Source organism: Aphelocoma coerulescens, chromosome 1 (genome assembly GCF_041296385.1).
Source record: "Aphelocoma coerulescens isolate FSJ_1873_10779 chromosome 1, UR_Acoe_1.0, whole genome shotgun sequence".
NCBI classification, from domain to species: domain Eukaryota; kingdom Metazoa; phylum Chordata; class Aves; order Passeriformes; family Corvidae; genus Aphelocoma; species Aphelocoma coerulescens.
In genome coordinates, this window is record NC_091013.1 from 116,585,204 (window position 1) to 116,602,210 (window position 17,007).

Sequence of the window (17,007 nt, forward strand, 5' to 3'; positions counted from 1 at the left end):
GTGAGGAAGTGCTGTAATAAAAGATAATTTTTCTGAAGATGATGGTGCTTTTTTCTTGCAACTGCAAGGCTAATAAAGGTGCTTGATATTAAATGTGTCTGATAACTCCAGGAGATGAGGGAGAGTCTGTGCTTTTGTGGTACAGAACTAGTGTTGGCTCATGAAACCACTTCAAGCCTCACGATCACGTTGTGATTGACAATAAAACAATAAAGAGAGGCCTGAATAAGTTGTGTGCTAAGCTTCTCCTGTGGAATAATGTGAAATAATTACAAGAGAGGAGACTTAGAAGATAGTTTGGGATTGTGCTTAGTTTGCAGTGATCCTACAAGGAAGACAACCTCTTGGGTATGCCCAGGGAGATCTGGGATCAGGCTAGAGGCTCTGCTAGGAACTTTCTTTTTGAAGACTGTTCTTTCAGTTGTTCTATGGCCTCAGCTCTTTTAGATATTTATTGTCAGGTACAAAAGGGTCTTTTTGGAACTCTTCTTTAAAAACAAAAGAAACCCCCTTGCAGTATATAGGAGCAAACCCAAATCCCCAAAGATGGAATGCCAGCAACCGATGTCCTACAGCACCTTGTGCAAACTCTTTTTTTACTTCAAGGAAGGGGCTTGACTGAATATCCAATCTTCTTGGATCCACGTATCATTCAACCTGACTAAGCCATTTTTTTCCCAACTCCTGGTGATAATAGATGTGGTTTTCTTTATTGGCTGCCTTCCCTCGGTGTTGGTAGTCTTGCTGCGTGAAATAACCAGGATTGTTCCAGAACTTGGCCCTTGAAAGAGCTTCTTGGGTTTTTGTTTGTGTGTGTTAATATTTTATCTTCCCCTCCCCTTCCTTTTTTGGATGTCATAACCCACGTTCTGTATTAAAGGAGTAAAACACAGAAACATGACAAACATTCATTTTTCAGTGGGTGCATGACAGCTTGGGGACTATTTTATCTTTTTTTTCCCCTCACAATTTGCCTTTTTGTTATAAATATGAAATGACTGAACATAATGGCTCTTTCCCCCAATATTCTAAGCAGTATTAAGGCAAGGAAGGTGTTGAGTGATGCCTGCCTTGCTTGCTCTTACTGGCTTATAGGTATTTAGCAGACATTTGTGAGCATATGCAGATATTTTACTAGTATTTCTCAGTTTAAAATATTATGAGAGGAAATAGCCTATGAAAAGTATAAAAACTTGATTTTTCTCTGAAATGTCAGTGTGCCAGGTAATTCTTCATGATCAAATACAGTAAGAATAGAGAGCCTGAAGTATTTTAATCTGAGTGGAATTCATTTGTTATGTAAATTAAGTGGGAAAATTGTGCAGATGTGAAAATAGGAAATTTCACATTCTAAATCCAACTACTAATGTCATTGTACTAGTTCATCTTTTAATGAAAATTTTAGTAATTTTCTGTTAACCTTAATAACAGGTATGTAGGAGAACTTCATAATGTAATGACTAAAGGTTTTTCCCTTTAAAACTACATATATAGATTGTGTATATATAGATAATTTTATATTATTTGTCTGTTCCTTTGAGTTGTTAATTATTTGAAGTAATCAAGGCTCTGCAAGATTTTAGTGTCTCCATTCACTCATAATTTCCAACTAGATTTTTATATAGCAAGCCTAATCTCCTCCTATTTATTTAAAACAAACTGTTCAATTTCAGCTCCCAAATCAAGAAATCTTTGAAGGCTTTGTAAACTTGACTGTCAAAGCATAAAAATTTCCAGGAATTTGCTTAAATGTGTGTCTCCCAATGATCTCTCTCTTTCTGACTCTGCATGTGCAGTACTGTTTTGCATTTCTAACCTGTAGAATTTTTCAGGCTATGTAGAATATACTCAATTTAAAATATAGAATAGATAGGATTTATAAGAATAACTTCACCTCACCTTCTCCTGTATCTCTACAGGGCTGAAAAGTCTGAAGTAATAAATCAGTAAATGTTTGTTATTAAAGCAATGGCAATCTGTAAATTGAACTAAGGTAGAAGCAGTGCAAGGTATAGTCTTCTAGAAATTACCAATGGTTATTTCAACTGGTTTAGTTGCTCAATTAGTCCACAAATACATTAACCACAGAAGATTAATCAGTGTTTCAGGCTTGCTATCCTACCTCTCCTTTTCTTATGTTTTTCACTTTTCTCTCTTTCTATTTATTTATTTTTATTAAATTATGGGAAGTATTTCTCTGTGTTTGAATACAGATGATAAACCTCCAGAGGTGTTTTTGGAAGATGAAGCTTCAGGGGTTGGAAAGATAGACATTTACATTTAAAGTGCAAATTATTTGGGCTAGTGGGTTGTTATGTCTTCAGGGCCATTTCTGCCAGTGTTTCTCTAAATGTGACACATGGGACTGACTACTTCAGCCTTAATAAAGATGAAGGTTACCAGAGCATGAAACTTTACAAACAAGTTCTATTGATATATGTTGAAGATTTTACTCATTTCCATTTTAAGTGGAAACCAGTTTATAGCCTTGTAAAATGGAGGATCCTAATAATTGTTTTTCGCACTAAAAATAACTGATGCGTCTGCAGAGTTACACAGCACTTCACAAATGCAAAGCAGGAGTTAGCCTGTGAGTAAGCTGTGAGCTTAACTGCAAAACACAGACCTAGTCTTGGAATAGAAAACAATACAGGGAAGGAGAACAGGAGATGGTGAGGAAAAAAAAGTACAAAAAGGTTTTTTTCTTGAAGTGAGAGAGCAGTTATGGAGAAGGAATAACCATTAAGAGCAGAATATGTAAAAATAAAGATGAAACAGTCAATGGATCCTCCAGACAACAGCCAGGGGTTTTTATCCATAGTTAGGAAAACAGAATTTGAGGTGAAGAAAACTCTTGAGGATGATGAGACTAAACCTGACGTAATAAACTTGCATAAAGACATCAATGAAACGTCAGAGAAAGGTAAGAAATGAGGATACATTTTGCCCCAGTCTTAGGGGAAAGGAAGCAAAGACATTTGGTTAAGGCAGACATGTCTGCCAAAGTGAGAAGGAAAACTGAGTGGTATTGAAGCTATAACAACAAACCAGCTTGAACAGTTTGAGCAGTCAGTCTGCAGACTTCCATTTGCATATCTGATGCCTTTTGCTTTTTTGTGCTGTATCAGTGGTATTTTTTTCTTTCTTGTTCAAGATAGACATGGAGTTAGATTCAGGTTGTTGATACCTGCTTTGACAGTTCACATTTGGCATGATTGGCCCTTCAGTGGAGTAAGAGGAAATTTAGGAAAGACCGAAGGGATGCATTTATGTTTAAAGAGCTTGGAATAATTCCTAAAATCCCATTAATGTGTATTCAAAACAACAAACAGAGAGGGAGAGACTGAAAAACATATTTGACACTATGCCTTTACATGTTAAGTGTATCTTGCTCTGTTGTGCATGAGAATTCTGGGATAGAGGGAGCAGTCAACCTGTTTCCACATTCTTCCATCTGTGAAATCATGCCCAGAAGGATCAAAGGAAAAATCTGGACCAAAGGTTTTCCAGTGCAGACTGGTAACCAGTCTCTAGCCATGGTGTCTGTGAAAGTTTATAGGTATTTGACAGGATTGTATATGAGTCTTACAAGCTCCTTTACATTATCCTGGCCTTCTGAAGGTCCTTTTGGTACAGACATGGCCTCAGCTCACACACATGGCCATTTGTAATTGTCACCTTGTGAGGCAGAAATGAAATGTGAAAGCCTTGAGGCAGGAAGCCTTGGATGTTTGATGCAGGCTGGGTCACAGAAGGGAAAAAAGGTGAGCAAAAACTCCTTCCTTTTGTGACAATACAAGGAGGAGATTCCTCTGCTAATATAAAACTCCAAAGAAAGACTGGTAAGAATGTCTCTGATATTAATATGAAACTTGAAAGAATGTAAGTTATTTCACTGGCACTCTCAGCTGGGTCTGACTAGGTCTCAAAAAGTCTAAATCAGTGTAACAATCACACAAATTCTTTTGATGAATATTCTGGATAGGGTGGTAGGCTGGCGTTTTTGGTGGTGGTTTGGGGGTCTTTTTGGTGTGGGGTGTTGGTGTTGTGTTTACTGGGTCTTATGGGGTTTTTGTTTGTTTTTCTGGTGGAATTTGTCTACTTATGTCACTTGTCTCAGTGATTTCTGAGAAGCAGTAGGAAGTGTAGAGCTGCTACAGATGGTTGTGCACATGCCTTCCTCTGCTGAGTAGGCTTTCTGCTCCTGGCCAAACTTTCTCCCGAGCTTTTTCAGGAAAAAAAAAAAAAAAAAAAGGAAAGCCCTCTCCTGATGAGATTTCTGTATTTCTCACATCAATAATTCATAATGTTCATTCCCTTGCTGCTCTGAAGAAAAGCAAGGAAAGAAGGAAGATTGCAGTAGAGGGAGGTGGAGAAGCAGATTATTTCAGGAATAAAGGACTGAGAGGTAATGTAATCTAAAAGTGGATTGTAACTGCTTTCAAACTTGTCTTTATTGCCCTGAAGCCTCTAAATTATCTTTTCATAAAAGCCTGCTTCTGTAAGATGTGTGTTCTATTCCCTTTCTGGTCAAAAGGTCTTAGATTTCTGTGCTGCAGAATTATTACCTTGACAATCGATAAACTCACACTAATCCACCTGTGGTTTCCCATTTGAAATTATTTACTTACTGGAAGTGTCATGTAGATGACAAAATTGAGCTGAAACTGGAAGAGTTCTGTTAAAAATGCATTTCCATTAGGTCTTTGTGAGTTTCTTAGACCTGATCTTTTAAGTGCTGCTCCAAGGAGCTGCTTCAAGAGGGAAGGCGCACTCGAAGCTGATGAGTGGGAGGGAAACTTTTCCCTCACTTCTCAGGGAGAACTGTGTGACTGCTGATGTACAAAGTGATCCCTGCTCCATGGAGGCTCTGATCAGCTGATGCTTCCTTCACCCTCCCTCAGACACATTTTCCTAGGAGAGAAGTGTGTGTGATCCCATTTCCATGGCAGTGCCACTCATCACAGGCAAAATCCTGGCTCGCTTCCCTTTGGCTGCCCCTGCTGCAGGCAGCTCTCTCCACAAATGCTCTATGCCAGTGTTTCTTCATGGAACTTAAAACTGCAATGATGTAGAGTGGCTTAGACTTGCTAACTATATCCAGGAATTGAATGCCAGGTGAGAGAAGTGTAGTCTGACCAATATTTGTTTTTTAAGAAAGCATTATTTGTTGTATTTTCCTCTACAATACTTTAGAGTGAAGCCCTGAATGGAAGAGAACTCTTAGCAAATCTTGTGTGCTAAATATTTGCAGAATGTGGTTTCTCAGACTCTGCTTTTATATTCCAACACTTATTTTTGTGAATTTCTATTTCTGTCCCAAATGCCATAAATGCCCTTGGTTAAATGGCTTGATTTCCATTAAAATTTTTGAAGTCAGGAATCTGACTGATACCAAACATTGGTGTCAGTCAGGTAGAAATGTTCTTATCTGGACTTTGAGAATTACGTTATGAATAAACTGAATGTTTCCACACAATGTAGCAAGCTTTTTTTGTCAGAAAACCTGAGACTACAAGACTTAGCTCCGTTGTTGAGAGCATGGTGCTAACAAAGCTGAGGTGATGGGTTCAATCCCTGTGTGGGCCATTCACTTAAGAGCTGAACTTGACGATCTTTGTTGGTCCCCTCCAACTCAGGTTTTCACAGAATCACAGAATATTCTTACTTTCTCTAGTGTCTGAGGGTTTCCAAATAATCTCTGGTAAGTGTTCATGTTTCAAAGACAGGAAGAACTTTTCCCTCCCACCTTTTCACCCTTCCATGTTCTTACCTGAAGCTCTCCTGTTCTTATTTCTTAAAGATTATTTGCCTCTGTCCCCCTCTCCTTACAATTTTTTTTCGTGGGAGAACTACTATGACAAAAAAGAGGGTGCTTAAGAAACTTGGGTGAGGTGTCATTTTTCACTCTCACTGGTTAATGCTGCTTGCCTCGAGTGGTGGTAAAATTATTAATATTTAAGATTATTTAAGGTAACAAGTTTATATAAATAAAAGAGCATTCCTTTTAACTATGAACTAAGAACTTGTGACTGTTTGCAGCTGCCCACTACTGCACTAAGGTGTGTGCCACTCCTGCAGGCTCAAACAAGAGCCATCTCAAGATGTCACACTAGTTACTGTTTGCCTTTTTAGAAGTGTTCTTTTTCTTTGTGTGTGTGTTGTTTTTTCATTTGTTTAGTTGTTTATTTCCCTTCTGAAACACTATATAGGTTGGGTCTTTGAAATCACTTGGCAGAGAACAGAGGAACAGAAGGGGAATGCTGTTCAAATGTTCTCTCACTATGATCATAGATAAGGAGGATTTTGTCTGACCTATCCTGAATTAAATTTTCATTTGGAGTGCTCAGGTCTCCAGCACTTGTAAGCTCAGTTTCTCCATTTTTGAAGAGTCATTAATAGTTGGATGTTCTAGAGAATATTTTGAGAAGTTGGTTGAAAAATATTATCAAAGTGGTAGTAAGTCACTCTTTACCTGTTTTGCAGAAAAATAGAGGAAAGAACAAGTATTTTCATCAGTATTCAGGTGTGAAAAATAAAGAATGGAAAATTACTGGTAGGGTTTTGTATATATGACTTTCTGAATCTGCTATTTCGGACTTGCATTGCTGTGACTTATTTGTAAATCAAGACTTAGAGACAAAATCTCCCTCTTTCTGTGTGTAAGACAAATCTTGGATCATAAGAATTTTGCTCAGTGCTGAAAAAATCAGGGAAAAGTCCTTCTGTTGCCTGTGAGCAGTCCTGGGTCCATAAACAGGTTTCACCTGTCTATGGCTTGATGAACGATAATGTTGCTCTGAGCTGGGATCGATTCAGGATAAAGCAAGGCCTGCTCTGGGCATGTCAATACAGTTTAAAATATGACTTGTTTCAGCCAGATAAATGCCAGGCAAGATACTGCTGACATCTCAAATGTAAATAGCTTTGTTTTTGTACAGAATGTGTCCACTCCACACTCCCTTCTATGCAATTTTTATGTCCCTGACACCTCCCTGGACATTTGCTGGCAATGAGGTTCTTTAACATGACCACATGGATCACCCAGTATTCCACCCATCCGTGTTAGTTAATTGCAGGAACATCTGGGTGCTTGGAGGACAGTTTTAACACTGTTTCTGCCAGTTCCGTTTGCATATAACTTCCTGCCATTCCAGTCAAAACCAATATGAATAATTTTGCACATAAGTCTGTCTCAAATTTATTTAGCATCTGTTCCAGCACTCCTAGACCTAAATATTGAGCTTAAATGTAGTGAGACTTTAAAACTGGGATCTTTATATGACTGTATGAGTTTTGGGATTTTTGTACATCATTTAATTTTTTAAGGAAAACATGAAGGAAAATCCCATGCTGGTTTTGATTTTTTGGCTCTTAGTGGTGGAACTCAAACAGTGAACATTAACACATGATCTTAGTGAAGCTGCAAGATATGGCACCCTTGACAGGGAAGAAGTGGTGCAGAGTGTATTTGGAGTCCGACACCTAACAAGTGTTTGGCTTGTATGTTACATATTCTATAAGATCTTCCCTCTATATATTTATTCTCATGAAGGAACAAGAGGTTTTGGTCCCCTCTCCATGACCTTATCTTTGCTCTCCTGCCCAAACTGAGGTCGCTGCAGGTGCTTAAGGCAAAGTTCTAATGGTATAAAAATTAGACAGAGATGGTCCTGAAATGCTTCCTGCAATAGCTGCCACCTTTTGAGCTCACTTTTAACAGCCAGGGCTGTTTCTCCTGACTGGGTGGGATTTTGAGTTGGGAGAAAACAAAGGGCTGACATTGTTTAAGTGCTGTGGTGAGGGGACTGTGGGGGGCAGTTCAGATGGGTCGTGTTGCTGTGGGAAGCCCTGTGGGCTCCAGGGGAACCTCTGGAGCTCAGTGGTAGTTGATCAGAGGAGAGCTAAGGAGATGTCTCTCAGGCAGGTTTTTATCAACTACCACTAAAATGGTGCAGGTTTATACACCTTGTGGAGCACAAGGGGAGCCAGCCTTCCTGAACTCGCTCCCTTCTCTGTGGAGGATGGATTTCCAATCAGAAGGAGCACTGGATTGGGTATTTTTCATTTATCTGGTTGGTAGTTTTGATCAAATTATTTTGTCTTGTTATCTCCATCTCCCTGTCTTTGAAATGGTGATACCAAGTGTTTTCTTTGTGGTGTCATCTCATCACCACAAGTGAAATATAGCTCAGTAAAGACTTGTTTCTCTGCTGCTTGCTACTGATGTATAGGAGTTTTCAGATTTCCTCCTAATTAGTTGTACTCCAGCGCCACAAACCTGTACAGGTACATATTTTTTTGCCTCTGCAGAATTTCATTAACTTCAGGTCAGTTTGCAATCTGCCTGCCTGCATAACAATGGAGAACCATTGTACCTTGGATTTGAGGGAAGTGCTTTTAAAAACAAACCCAAAATGAGAAAACAAGTTTTAAAATCAGTTTTACATTTGAATATTATTCAATTTAAGTCAACTAGTAGTCCAGAAAGAGAAGTACAGAATAGAAAATAAGTTTTTGTTGAAAGTTTTTGTCTTTGGGCTTCTTGTTACGGGAGTTGCATACAACAATAAGGATGCCTCTCCTCCATACTTCAAATGTATTATGAATGGAGTCTTTTTCTCTATCACTATTAGGATGAAATAAATAACCTCAGTATTAGGGGGTGAGTGTCAGAGCTGTGCATGTGGAATCACATGCTAAAAATGAAAAGGGGGCAAGCAAAAATAGGTTCCTGCAGGAAAAGTCCTTGAAGACAGAACAAAATCTGAGACTATTTCTCTCATTCTGTATTTTTATGCTTTGTGCTGAGAGGTGTTTTGGGGAAAGCCAGCAAGAAGAGTTAATATAAATATGCCAATACTCATTGAAAATCCCCATTTCATCATTTCACTAATAGTATGCTGGAGAGCACAAAAGCAGTCATATGACTATTTCTGGTTCTTAAAAAACTGCTGTGTATGCTGAAAAGAGCCCTAATTTGTAGACTGAAAGCAGAACATTCCAGTTCTGGGCATATTTTATAATCACTTACAATTTTGAGAGGGTTAGCCTGGAGCAGAATGAAAATAAATGTTGAATTCACTTTTTGAGTAATTTCTCTGAAATAATCAGGTGCTTTCCATGTGGAGTCAATGGGAGAGAGAGGAAAAAAAAGGCCCCAACCTCTCCTTAAATGGAATTTTTTTTTATTTCCTGTATTTTGCTTTATCTTAATGTGGGCAAGTCATCTCTAGAAAGACTTTATTGTAATTGAGTCAATGGGCAGGGGGAAAATACTGGCCAGTGTAAAAAGGCAAGCTACTAAAATAATCTAACATTGCACTTAAGGAGACAGGTAGGTAGTTGAGCTTTCATAATGAATCTTCAGAAATGTGTTCTATTCAACTTATTAAAGAACAGCAGAACTTTAAAAGAAATGTAATTATGTTGTTAGATTTGGGAATTTCACACAGAATTGCAGGAAAGCTCAGTGGCCACTGGTTGAGTTTATATTAAAAAACCTTGAAATGAAAATGAAGAATCCTGCAGCTGAGCTTAATTAAGCTCAAAACTACTTATTGCATGTATAGGTTGCAAGAATAAGATCTCTGTTGGAATATTGAAAGCATCAACAACAACAACAACAAATCATCTTTAAGTAAAACCTATTTATTATACTTTAAATTAGATCATGGGGCAAAAGCCAAATCATCAGATTAGATGATCAGAGTGTTTCTTTATGACTATCAAATCAAGGCCCTGGGAGATTGATCACAGTGACCAGAAGACCTCTGGAAACTTTTCAGGGTAAACAAATACTGACTCATTTTATTTTACATAACGACATCCTTAAAGCAAGTCTTCCATATCTCTTGGAAATGTCATACTTTTTTAATGCCTTTTTTTTTGCAGTGTTCCTTCATATCCATTCGTTTCTATATAATTTCTTCAGGATTTTTTTTTTGGTAAATATTTTAGTAAAAGTTTTTTTCTCTGTTTGGTGCCATATCAGACAGCTTGCTGTGGAACTCAACCACGTATTCTAAATTTGCTACAGGCAATAAAATATTTAAAAACAGGGTGGAAGGGGAAGTAAGTTACCTTAAATATAATTCTGAAAATAAACAGCTTTTATTTTTTTCAGCCTACCCATAACGCTGAAAGTATCAAGAGCATAAAGTTCTGCTGAAAATATGTAAATTGATGTGGTTATGTGCATTATGAGATGCATATGCTTGTCCTTCACCATTATCTTTTTCTTTCTTCTCCACCTTTACGTGAACTCTTGACTATAATTCTGCAGGACTTGTGGATTAATAAAGGTTTTTGGCAAAATACCTAAAAGTTAAGTTGTTTTTTGAGCTTCCAAACTGTGAAAAGCAGTGCTTATAAAAATTTCTGGTGTTCAGAATTGACTCTTTTCCCCTCTGGATTTTTATTGCCTCTGGACAGGTTAAAGCAGTAAGGCCTAAAAATGAACCTTCTTTTGAAGCAAGCAAGTATTATTTAGTGCTTCTAGGGCATAAGATGATTTTATTCTCTACATCATGTTAACTGAGACATCTTTATGCTAAAAAAGAAAAGTGTATATGCTCCTTAGGCTGATCAAGCAAATATTTCTGTATATAATATAATGAGGCAGCAATATGCAAAGAAAAAATACCAGAGAAAGAAACATGAAAGCTTTTTTTTTAATTTGATGTTGGTGACTAATTTAAAGTCAATAAAATAATAATATGTAACAAAATATTAATTTTAATCAATAATGGGTTTAATAAAAGTGGGTTAATTTGCAATGAGTAACACTTGGTGGAGAATGGGAACCTGTGCACTGGATAATAATGAGGAGTGGCTGCCTAAGCTTTAAACTTGCTCTCTGCCTTCATCCACACTAACTTGATTTTCTTAGCATGAACTAGATGAAAAATATTTTCAAAGCTGTTTCCTCAACAGCAAAATGTTTTCATAATGAAGCACTTGTAAAATAGTGTAGCATGAACTGAAGATCACAGTGCTATGAGAATATATAGACATGGGGGAAAAACCCCTGTAATTTCATTACTCTTTTTGGTGGCAGCATATAATACCTGGTTATTTGTTGCTTCTGCTTCCACACCTGATCTACATTATTTTCATTATTTTAATTTCATTATAAATAATTTCATTATTGATGTAAGCTTGTGTGTCTACTCAGATGTCATTTGATAAGTAAGATTTCACCGTTGCGTATGTCTTAATTTTTGTTTTGCACTAAAGATGACTTTTTATTTCTTTTAGCAATATGGTTCCTCATTTATTACTGTTTTTATCTTCAGTCCAGTGGGTGGGATTGTTAACTCTGAAGTTAATTTAGCTGTGTAAGCATGTACCACACTGTTCTCCTGAAGTATGGGTCAGGGGTAAGATTGTTAGCTACAAAACTAATAGGACTGCAAACCCTGACTGGCCTGCCTATGTCAGCAAACATTCTTAGATATATCAGCTAAGAAGCTCTTGTTGAGTTAGTATTTCATAGAAGGGTTTGGGTTGGAAGGCACCTTAAAGATCATCTCGTTCCACCATAGCCATGGATTTGTTCCACTATCCCAGGTTGCTCAAAGCCCCATTCAGCCTGGCCTTTAACACTGTCAGGGATGGGGCTTCCACAGCTTCTCTTGGAAAACCCTTTCCAGAGCCTCACCACCCTCACAGTAAACAATTTCTTACTAAAATCTAATCTAACCCTGCCTGCCTTCAGCTGAAGCCACTTCCCCCTTATCCTATCGCTGCATGCCTGTGTGAATGGACACGTGCAGGTAACCAGGTGACCATCAAACCACAGCTGAAATGCAAAGAGATTTATTTCATGACCTCTCTAACAATGCTGGGCAGCAGAGACTCACAGGGACCGGGACTCAGGCTCCATTAGGCTCAGTTCATCCTTGGGCTGCTGCCTTCCCCAGTACTCAAAGAGCTTTGTGCACACATGGTTTATCACAAGGCTGTGCCTTTATGATTTCTCCCTCCCAGCAGGAGGCTCAAGCTTGTGTTTCAGAATGTGTTATCTGCACACAGGCATTCCTCAAAGCAGGTGGAGGACGAACAACAGTAGGTGTAATGAATGAAGGTTTCCCACAGCAACATTGTGAGCATTCTCAGCTGCAAGCTAACTTTGAGCAAAACTATTCCCCCTTCACCAAATCTTCTGCTTTTAACCCTTTCCTCCCAATGATGCCCTAGTAAAAACTCCCATCTTTCTTGCAGCCCCCTTGAGGCACTGGAAGGCTGCTATAAGTTCTCCCCAGAGCCTTCTCTTCTCCAGGCTGAATGATCCCAACTCTCTCAGCCTGTTTTTGTAGGAGAGGTGTTCCTCTGATAAATGTTTCCAGGCAGTGGGAACTTCCCTGGACTGTCATGACTTTTCAGATATGCTGGATGGTGGCTTAGCCACTTCCTCAGGCAGTTCCTTCAGGACTCATGGATGTATCTCATCAAGACCCATGGATTTGTGCACTTTTTAGTTCCTTAGATGATCTTGAGCCTGGTTTTCTCCTGCCGTGGACATGTCCAAGTGAGATGTTGCTGTCCTACAGTGAGATGTCCAAGTCCTATTCTCCCTCACTCTGGGGCCATCTCAGGCATCTGAGAGAGGTGAAATGCCTCTGTCCTGATCAACCTGGGGGGTCAGGAATCCTTCCCATGCCTGGCAGGACAGCTGTGGGTGCTCCAAATCTCTGAGACCCCTGATAACATCTGTGCATCCTATTTCTTATGGCTGCTGCCCTGGCTCTGTTGGGAGATGAGGATGGCAAGCTCTGCAATGCTCCTTAAGGAGGCATTCCCTTGGTCTTGTCACTGTCACCCAGCTGCAAATGAGTAATAGTCCTGGGCACCTTGGGTCATTGATGGTTCTGTTCATCTCCAGCAGCCTCACCCAGCCTCTGCTCTTCCTTCCTTAGCTCCTGCTAAATAACTCCAGCAGTTTCTCAAGGATTTCCTCTCAGATGCATTTTTCCTGCCTCCAGGCCATCCCTAACACTGAGGGCACAAGGATGCTCCCTTTTATCCTGCCCTGGAGCACTCTGAGTGCTGCATTGCAGGATGTGAAGAGGAGTGGATGGGGCGCTCCTGTGCAGAGCCCTGACCCCAGCAGCTGAACTGTGCTGATCCTGATTCATCACCTCTCTTTTAGCCAGCTCCACTTGCATCAGCTTTCTGTTCCTTGCATAAGAACAGGGAATATTCCTGCTGCAAAGAGAAGTGCCACTGAAATGTCTGTGAATTGACAAGAATTCTGAATGCAGCAGTGAGAACTGTAGGGCAGGCTGAAGAGAGATGTTCACACTCTTTGTAGACAGAAACAAAGTGGCAAAGAATTCTTGGAAAAATTATTTTCTTCTCTATGGTGAGGGCCTGACCTTTAAATCACTGGCATTAGGTTAGTAAATAGGAATAGAAATGATCCTTTCACAGGTCCATCTCTATTGCATATTCACCTCAGATTTGCTTATCATGAACAGTCAAGCATTAAAGACAGTATTTCCTTTATTTAAGAGTATACCAGAAATCATATGACTACAGGAAGTGACATGGGGGTAATCTTTAAATGCTTCTCTTTTCTCAGAACTGATCTCTTCATTTTCCCCCCATCTTTATTAGACAGGCATTTCACAAAATTCTGGGTAAAAATATAAGATTAGGAAAATAAATCCATGCTCAGCTTGATAGTTACATCTTGCTACAGCTTTAAAAATGCTGTTGAGATGATTTGTGGCCCCCCAGATCCTCTGTTGGCATATTGAGTAATACTAGCCTGGGTAGCAAGGAGCATCCTGTTTTGTAGGATACCTTTCAATCTTTTTATGTGACATCATTTGTAGTAACTGGTGTTGCTTTCCAGCACCATCTACCCCTTATTGTGGCATGCTCTTCTTTTGCCAGGTTCCCTGAGATTTCTCTGTGCTGCTGGGATAAAGCTACTGCTAAAATCCAGATGAATTCACACAGTCTTCCTTTATCTGCCCAATCTGCCCCTGAGCTGTAAAAACCATTTCAGGTTATATTGTGCCAATATCTGTTTCTCAGGTTTTTTTATTCTTTTCTGTGTCTCACTAAGTTCTGTGGAGAATGTTTAGAAGTACAGTCATAGGGGTTTTTTTTCTTTATTTTTGTGCTTACCTAGCACAAAAATTACTTTGTGCCTGTGTTGCAAAGAAAGTTCAGAGAGTGAAATGCATTTCTGAGTCATCAAAACATGAGCATAAAGACAAAGACTTCTGGAGCTGCCTAGGGGATCCAAAAGCAAGTGTCCCACTAAACTGAGAAGGAACAGAATATTTTGATTCCTTAGCATCATTGGTTTGTACAAGACTTAATAATTAGGCTAATAGCAAAACCATCTTACTTTTCATTAAATTACATTTGTGTCAGCAGAAAAGGCTTAGAGGTTTTTGCACATAAATTGCCATATGCTGAAAAATACAAAGTTCATCTTAAAGGTCTTGTTTCTATTTTGCCTTCAGATCAACTGGAATTCTGTTTTGCAAATGTTAGCACGTTAGAAGTCATTCCCCTGTTCATTTTTTTCTCTTCTTTGTTCCTGAGATTCCTGTTCCTTCTTCCAAAGTATCAGCATCACCTAAGAGTGCAGCAGCTGCTGTGGTGGGGACAGCATCTGTGGGGTGAAGATTAGAAACACCAAGATGTGTGTTCAGCAACTTCCATAAATGTCAGATTTAAATTTGTTTCTGCATGTAAGTCAGAATCTTCAAACCTAAAAGACAGCTGTTGCTCCAGGGGGACTGGGACTCTGCCTTGGGATATGATGGAGAACTGAAGAAAATCTGGTTTTGGTCCAGAACTTTGCTCAAATTCTGCCTAGGGAAGGAGTTGTTCGAGGTGGCAAACCTACAAACCTACTCTATCTACCTCTCTACCTCTCTACCTCTCTACCTCTCTACCATATCTCTCTCTATCTCTTTATCTCTCACCTATAGAAAATATCACCTCAATTAACAGCTGTTTTTAAGATTATCTTTCAAGACAATACAAACCACTCTGGCAAGCTGGTGTTGAGAATCTTCTAAAATGTATTTTTCAAAGTGTTTGTGTGGGTTGATATTTCATTTTTGCTTCAGTTCTGGAGATACAGTTCTAGAAGGACATGAAAGTCACAAAGGAAGGACTGAATGCATCCTGTATTTCCAGCAGAGGATTTTTTTCTGAATGAAAGCAACACAAAGCGTTCTAAGCAAAATTATAACCTTAAACAATAGTGGGTCTAGAAAACTCAAATATGCACTAAATATGCAATTTTTTTTACATGGAATAAGGAAAAAATAGTTGTCTCATCTTACTATGTTTCAGTTCTTCATCCATGCATGATTCTTTATAGAATTGTGCAAATAAAATATTCTTTCTAGTTTTCGAAACAGGTCCCTGGGTTTTTCTTGTCTGTGAACAGGCATTGGATTGTATATTATAATTTATTTATTTTACAAACAATAATAAATGTTAATGAGTATTTATGAATGTTTATATTTACAGAAAACCTTCAATATGCAAACTATATTCCTGTAAAATATTCTGTAAACTAAGTGAGGCTCAATGGATCAAACCCAAGTCTTCTGAGTCCTGATGTGTCATCAAAAGTTGATAAACATTCTTAATCCTTATTAGTGTTCTCCCACGCTTCCAGACATTTTTGTGGGTTGAAATTTATCCATGTGGGTCTCATGCAGATCTTGGGACTCCATAAAAAGTACAAAGCATCACTGGTAAAATACAGGGAGTTTTTAATGAGTAAAAACAGCTTTCTGTCTCTTTGGTGTTTACCACTTACAACAAGAAGATGAGTAAAATACATTTATTGTGCCTCTTATTGCACAATAATTTTTAACAAGTGCTGTTTTAAAAAGAACATGCATCTCTACTGCTAAAACAAATGTTTTCTTTCATTCTCTTTTTCTAAAATAGTGTGTTCAAAATACTTTTGTCTTGTTTGTTATAAAGCTATTGGCAAGTATCTGGATTAAAAAATTGTTTTAGGTGATAAAAGCAAAAGACAAATATGGATGATTAATGGGTTTTTGCAGCTTCTCAAGTACCAGCAGTCTTCCAGGTGACTTTTTTGAAGAAAATATGGATCTAATCCAGTATTTCTTTAAGTTGCAGTGCATGAAAACTTAGCCAACTCTCAAATGAAGGACATGTGATGGGATGTCACACTTTTTGGGTTGTTCATTGAAGACATCAGTAAACAGAGAGTGGTCTATGATTGAAATCTATTTTTGATAGGCACTGATTGTTAGAAGCATTTCTTCAAACTTGAAACAGATTTAGATTCTGAGCATCATCTCTACCACAGAGCCAGAATTTATATCTAAAGAAGACAGAACACAGCAAATAGAGCCCATAGCTGCTGCAATAGATCATCTTATGTATTTTTCATTTAATTTTATTCACTATCCCAATTAGGGTACAGAAAAAAGGCATTTCAAATGGAACTTGTTTTACTATTCCAGCCTTGCTCTTGTGAAATTTGGAAACAGTGCAGCCTGCAAAGACTAGTGGTTCATTTACAATTCTATTAAATCAGTCTTTGTATGTTTGTATGCACACAATAACACAGTAGCTGTGCGTTATTGATGAATACAGTGAAGCTGCTTTTTAATATGTACTTTATCTTCTTTTCTCCCCTCCTCCCTTTTATTTTTTAAAGTCTAGTTAAAATTAATTTCCATGGGGATAAGAAAAATGAAAAAACTCAAATTCCCTCTAATTTGTAGTTTTCCACGTGTTTGCTGTAGTCCTTCCCCACTTACTGGGCAAATATTCTTGAGATAAAGTATTGTTCTATATCTAAATATAACCAGATTTTTTGCTTGTTTAAGAGCATATGAAAATATTGACAGTACTTTTACCTTCAGAAATAACTTATTTGTTTCTTCCCACTTTAGAAAACAAATCTCGTGGAACTAAATATTGAACAAATCTTTTAAAGGCACAAGGCGTTTATTTCTGCCTGAAATTGTAACCTCCAAAGAC

General features: G+C 38.3%; 1 long non-coding RNA gene across 1 annotated transcript in view; it reads right to left on the reverse strand.

The window, feature by feature from the left end:
* Nucleotides 1-14,571: 14,571 nt before the first annotated feature.
* The window catches only part of LOC138116534 (uncharacterized), a 39,537-nt gene continuing 37,101 nt past the window's right edge, over nt 14,572-17,007 (reverse strand). The window contains exon 3 of the long non-coding RNA XR_011154190.1: nt 14,572-14,635. This is a non-coding gene — a long non-coding RNA (uncharacterized lncRNA). The remainder of the gene's footprint in view (nt 14,636-17,007) is intronic.